We start from the raw sequence: 6,773 nt of genomic DNA on the forward strand, positions 1-6,773 counted from the left end.
AGATATCTGCAGCCTACTAATAATCGGTGTTGGCATTGTCTGTCGTTTAAGTAATTTAAAGAATTAAATAAGTCAGTGATAGCTAACTGTCCCAATAAAGAGGTGATGTAGCATTTAATTGGCTGGGAAGTATGGCCAGACTCCAGTCATGAAGAATATCATCATCATCCATTGAAACCATGAATCATAAACTGTGATGATATTGCACATTAACGCCACAAGTGGGAGCTTGACAGTCTCTTCGTGGAATGGTGGATTGTTGTTTACATTACTATACAAATATTTACATTATCTGGGGGATTCACACAGATTGTCAATTTAAATACATTAATTATGTAATTAGATGATCTGTGGCACCAGATTCCAGGTGTCATGGACGATATAATCATTGTTTTGTATAATTAAATAATCAAATAATGAGTTCATGTAACATCATCCACTTCCCTAAGGTGGCTCCAAACCAGGCTCATGAACGATGCTGTCGTGATTAATGTAAATATTTTAACTATATAATTGATATCAAGATGGTCTATGATACTTGCCTCCCACATCGCATAACCACAATCCACTGATCATGGATTATCTAATGTCCTATTTTAATAATTGAATAACAACATAAGCAGAGGATCAAATGGTCTGCCATTCTCCACACAATTTTCTCTCAGTTGCCTCCCACATGATTGTGGGATACTCCCAGGTTCACCCCTTATTTCATCGCAGAGTACAGGAGTAACATGTTTAAATGCTGAACTGTCATTCTGTATGCAGGGGTTTTTAGAAGATATCACATATTTAATGTTGGAAGGCTGCCTCAAAATAGATGGACTGAAATCTAAGAATCCCTAAGTCTACTCTAACAAACGGATTATCACCTTCCTGAAGGAAGTCAACAATGTCAAACTCACCTTTTTGATGAATAATCGTAGTCTTATTATCTTTTGCTCCATAGTTTTACTTCTGAGGAGAGAGAGTATTCATAAACAGAAGACTCTGAACTGTTTCTCCACAGACTATGTTCTCTGATGATTAGGTAATCTTGAATTTGGTAACCAGGAAAAGCTGTAGGCACACTTCCAGAGGTGTGGCTCTGACTTGGTTAGGCGAATCAAATGCTGTCATGAAAAAGGTTTAGGAGATAGTTATCTTGGCAGACTGTAATGTCCCATGATAAAATTTCTCGAAGCTGCTCTCTCGTCCTTGGCCCAAGCTACCAGGATACAGAATGCAAGCAGGGTTGCCAGGCAACATTTATGAACCAACATTCTGTCACATTCTAGTGCCCCTCCCACATGCTAAAGGGAGTATACCCACCGGTGAACTAACCCTACAGCCTCACTGAGTTTCTCACAAATACCAAGCAGGGCTCTTTCTTTTGAGTTCTACATATTTACCCGTCTCTCAAGCTACAACATGCCTATAGTGACATAAGCATGAAAACGAAAGAATCATTGTGCCATTCAAGTACAATGATGAGAATTTTACTCTTGTTTTCAATTCTTCAATTTGCTAATTTCTAGAATGGAAACAATACAATTAATCGCCTCTACCATAATCCTTTTCTCTTTATTGAAAATAAAATAAACTCCTCTTCATCCTCTTACCATTAGAGGAGCTTGATCCCATGGTTTCTCAGAGTTGTTTAGATTTGCATTAGGCTGATGATTAAGGATTTTGAGCAGTGTCTTATGTTTCTTTCAGTCATTTTTGGATTCCTCAATTGACTGTTCTCTATTAAGTCCTGTACCCCGCTTTCTGAGATGGTTATTTAGAGTTATTTATTGTTGGTGGTGTGTCATGTTATCAGCCCGACAGAGTTCATGAGATGAGATCCCCTGATCAGGAGATTATTCAGTTATTCCTTTTTTAAAATCGGTGGTCACTGTGTCCTTCATGGGTCAGTTCCGTTGCAACCTCGCAGAAACTGATGATGCGAAACAGTACAGTTTTTTTTTTAAAATCATGTAATCATTCGATTGTTAAAAATGTACTACTACGTAATCAGTAATCACCTTATGAGGCAGTGTCCCCCATTCTCTGGGCACTGCTTCTGGTACCGATCTCCTGCTGTGTCAATCCCACAGCAGCCACATGAAGGATGACACCATCATTACTTACGCAATCAAGTAAGTTAATAATGGGATAGTCCTCCATACTTAACTTTCATAAGATGGAACCAAACTCCAGTGATTGTCAAGGAAGGAGTACTTAGATGATTAAATACTGCCACGTGATTAACTCCCATGGAGGAATGGCCCTACTCCAGTCAAAAGAAGAACAACATCTTCATCGATTCAAATAATTAGAATATATAATGAAAAATGATTGAATAATGTCATGGTGGTGCATACTTAAATCCCACATGGAGTAGTCAGACTGATCTCTTCCTGGAATAATGATTTATTTATAAAATTAAATTGATAATTAATTAGCTGGTGTTTTATATTAACACTGACGAGATGGCACCAAAGTCCTAAAACTATCGCTGATGTAATGACCTATTTACAGAGCTAAATGATGAAGTAATGAGATGATGTTACATCGTCTACTCACAAAATCTGACTCCAAAAGGGACTTAGGGTCCATAACATTACCTGTATTTCAAATACGTTAATTAAATGATGAATTATTATTTAATTTCCTAGTTTAACAGGTAAATAAGTAAGTGTACTATTAGATGATGTGATGTTCTGGCACGATGGACTCCCCTAAGGAGGCTAAAAACTTCAGTGGTCACTGAATACATAATGACAGATTTTCATAATTCAATGAATAAACATTAAACTAGTGGATGGTGTTTTATATGCGCGAAACCTAAAGATTGCTCAATACTGAAGAGTCATTGAGTTCTTAATCATAGATTTGAACAATAAAATGAATGAATGAAAGAGGAGATAATTTCTCATAATTCACCCCTAGAGAGATAACAAAATGATATCAACATTGATTTAAATAAATAAATAATGAAATCACAAGATACAATTTTAACACCAACAAGGTGGATCCAGACTCCACTCTTCCTGGAGTAGAAAAAGACAGATTTAAATAATGAAATCATCAGATTGTTAGATCGTCTGTCACACTTGAGTCACACAAGGTGGCACCACACTTCAGGGTTCACAGATTATATAATGAAACAATTTAATAATTACATCTTTACATATCTAAGGCGTTGGACTTTTTTGTATCATCGATTCCTGGGCAGACTTGCCAGATATGAAAACGGATGCTATCATCATGGATTTTTTAATATTCCATCAGTTAATCGTCAGATAATCATACTTTCTTGCCTGGTGAAGTCTCTTGGCCTGACATCCTGACCAGTGCCTGAATCTCTGTTGTGTTGTGGCAGGACCTGAGGTAATTGGCCCATTCCTGGCATACCAGTAGTAGCCAAAATGTTGATATCAGCTGAAAAGGTGGCTGCAGCAGGGGCATCAACAGCATAGCTGAGAGAGAGATGTTCTTCCGTGTTCTGAGTCGTCATCCTTTTGCCAGGTCTCGGTGATGGTGCCGACCTCCTAGTGCCACTACTTCTTCTCAGACGTAGACCACAACCGATGTGAAGATGTGGAGGAAGAGCAAGTAGTCAACACCCAGACCACCATGCAGACCTTTGAAAAGTTCTTGTACTTCTCGGAGGGCACCATGCAATCTTCTGGACTCTATTCTCCAGCATTCCTAGTGGTCTGGAAGACGCATAGACATTCAGAAAATGCTCTGCCCATGTCTACAAGTTTCCTAACTTTGTCCCTGACAGATATTTGCAACCTAATAATAATCGGTGTTGGCATTGTCTGTCGTTTAAGTAATTTAAAGAATTAAATAAGTCAGTGATAGCTAACTGTCCCAATAAAGAGGTGATGTAGCATTTAACTGGCTGGGAAGCATGGCCAGACTCCAGTCATGAAGAATGTCATCATCATCCATTGAAACCATGAATCATAAACTGTGATGATATTGCACATTATCGCCACAAGAGGGAGCTTTACAGGTCTCTTCATGGAGTGGAGAATTTTTGGTTACATAATTACACACATATTTACATTATCTTGGGGATTAACACAGATTGTCAATTTAAATACATTAATTATGTAATTAGATGATCTGTGGCACCAGATTCCAGGTGTCATGGACGATATAATCATTGTTTTATATAATTAAATAATCAAATAATGAGTTCATGTAACATCATCCACTTCCCTAAGGTGGCTCCAAACCAGGCTCATGAACGATGCTGTCGTGATTAATGTAAATATTTTAACTACATAATTGATATTAAGATGGTCTATAATAATTGCCTCCCACATCGCGTCACCACAATCCACTGATCATGGATTATCTAATGTCCTATTTTAATAATCAAATAACAACATAATCAGAGGATGAAATGGTCTGCCATTCTCCACACAATTTTCTCTCAGTTGCCTCCCACATGATTGGGGGAAACTCCCAGGTTCATCCCTTATTTAATCGCAGAGCACAGTAGTAACATGTTTAAATGCTGAACTGTCATTGTGTATGCAGGGTTTTTAGAAGATATCACATATTTAATGTTGGACGGCTGCCTCAAAAGAGATGGACTGAAATCTAATAATCGCTAAGTCTACTCTAACAAATGGATTATCACCTTCCTGAAGGAAGTCAACAATGTCAAACTCACCTTTTTGATGAATAATCGTGAGTCTTATTATCTTTTGTTCCATAGTTTTACTTCTGAGGAGAGGGAGTATTCATAAACAGAAGACTCTGAACTGTTTCTCCACAGACTATGTTCTCTGATGATTAGGTAATCTTGAATTTGGTAACCAGGAAAAGCTGTAGGCACACTTCCAGAGGTGTGGCTATGACTTGGTTAGGCGAATCAAATGCTGTCATGAAAAAGTTTTTGGAGATAGTTATCTTGGCAGACTGTAATGTCCCATGATAACACTTTCTCGAAGCTGCTCTCTCGTCCTTGGCCCATGATACCAGGATACAGAATGCAAGCAGGGTTGCCAGGCAACATTTATGAACCAACATTCTGTCACATTCTAGTGCCCCCTCCACAGGCTAAAGGAGTATACCCACCGATGAACTAACCCTACAGCCTCACTGAGTTTCTCACAAAAACAAAGCAGGGCTCTTTCTTTTGAGTTCTACATATTTACCCGTCTCTCAAGCTACAACATGCCTATAGTGACATAAGCATGAAAACGAAAGCATCATTGTGCCATTCAAGTACAATGATGAGTATTTTACACCTGTTTTCTATGCTTCAATTTGCTAATTTCTAGAATGGAAACAATACAGTTAATCGCCTCTACCATAATCCTTTTCTCTTTATTGAAAATAAAATAAACTCCTCTTCATCCTCTTACCATTAGAGGAGCTTGATCCCATGGTTTCTCAGAGTTGTTTAGATTTGCATTAGGCTGATGATTAAGGATTTTGAGCAGTGTCTTATGTTTCTTTCAGTCATTTTGGATTCCTCAATTGACTGTTCTCTATTAAGTCCTGTACCCTGCTTTCTAATATGGTTATTTAGAGTGATTTATTGTTGGTGGTGTGTCATGTTATCAGCCCGACAGAGTTCATGAGATGAGATCCCCTGATCAGGAGATTATTCAGTTATTCCTTTTTTAAAATCGGTGGTCACTGTGTCCTTCATGGGTCAGTTCTGTTGCAACCTCTCAGAAACTGATGATGCGAAACAGTACAGTTTTTTTTTAAATCATGTAATCATTCGATTGTTAAAACGTACTATTACGTAATCAGTAATCACCATATAAGGCAGTGTCCCCCATTCTCTGGGCACTGCTTCTGGTACCGATCTCCTGCTGTGTCAATCCCACAGCAGCCAAATGAAGGATGACACCATCATTACTTACGCAATCAAATAAGTTAATAATTGGATAGTCCTCCATACTTAACTTTCATAAGATGGAACCAAACTCCAGTGATTGTCAAGGAAGGAGTACTTAGATGATTAAATACTGCCACGTGATTAACTCCCATGGAGGAATGGCCCTACTCCAGTCAAGAAGAACAACATCTTCATCGATTCAAATAATTAATATATAATGAAAAATGATTGAATAATGTCATGGTGGTGCATACTTAAATCCCACATGGAGTAGTCAGACTGATCTCTTCCTGGAATAATGATTTATTTATAAAATTAAATTGATAATTAATTAGCTGGCGTTTTATATTAACACTGACGAGATGGCCCACCAAAGTCCTAAAACTATCGCTGATGTAATGACCTATTTACAGAGCTAAATGATGAAGTAATGAGATGATGTTACATCGTCTACTCACAAAATCTGACTCCAAGGGACTTAGGGTCCATAACATTACCTGTATTTCAAATACGTTAATTAAATGATGAATTATTATTTAATTTCCTAGTTTAACAGGTAAATAAGTAAGTGTACTATTAGATGATGTGATGTTCTGGTATGATGGACTCCCCTAAGGAGCCTAAAAACTTCAGTGTTCACTGAATACATAATGACAGATTTCCATAATTCAATAAATAAACATTAAACTAGTGGATGGTGTTTTATGCGCGAAACCTAAAGATTGCCCAATACTGAAGAGTCATTGAGTTCTTAATCATAGATTTGAACAATAAAATGAATGAATGAAAAAGGAGATAATTTCTCATAATTCACCCCTAGACAGATAACAAAATGATATCAACATTGATTTAAATAAATAAATAATGAAATCACAAGAGACATTTTAACACCAACAAGGGGGATCCAGACTCCACTCTTCCTGGAGTAGAA

This window comes from Phodopus roborovskii, unplaced genomic scaffold (genome assembly GCF_943737965.1).
Source record: "Phodopus roborovskii unplaced genomic scaffold, PHOROB, whole genome shotgun sequence".
NCBI classification, from domain to species: domain Eukaryota; kingdom Metazoa; phylum Chordata; class Mammalia; order Rodentia; family Cricetidae; genus Phodopus; species Phodopus roborovskii.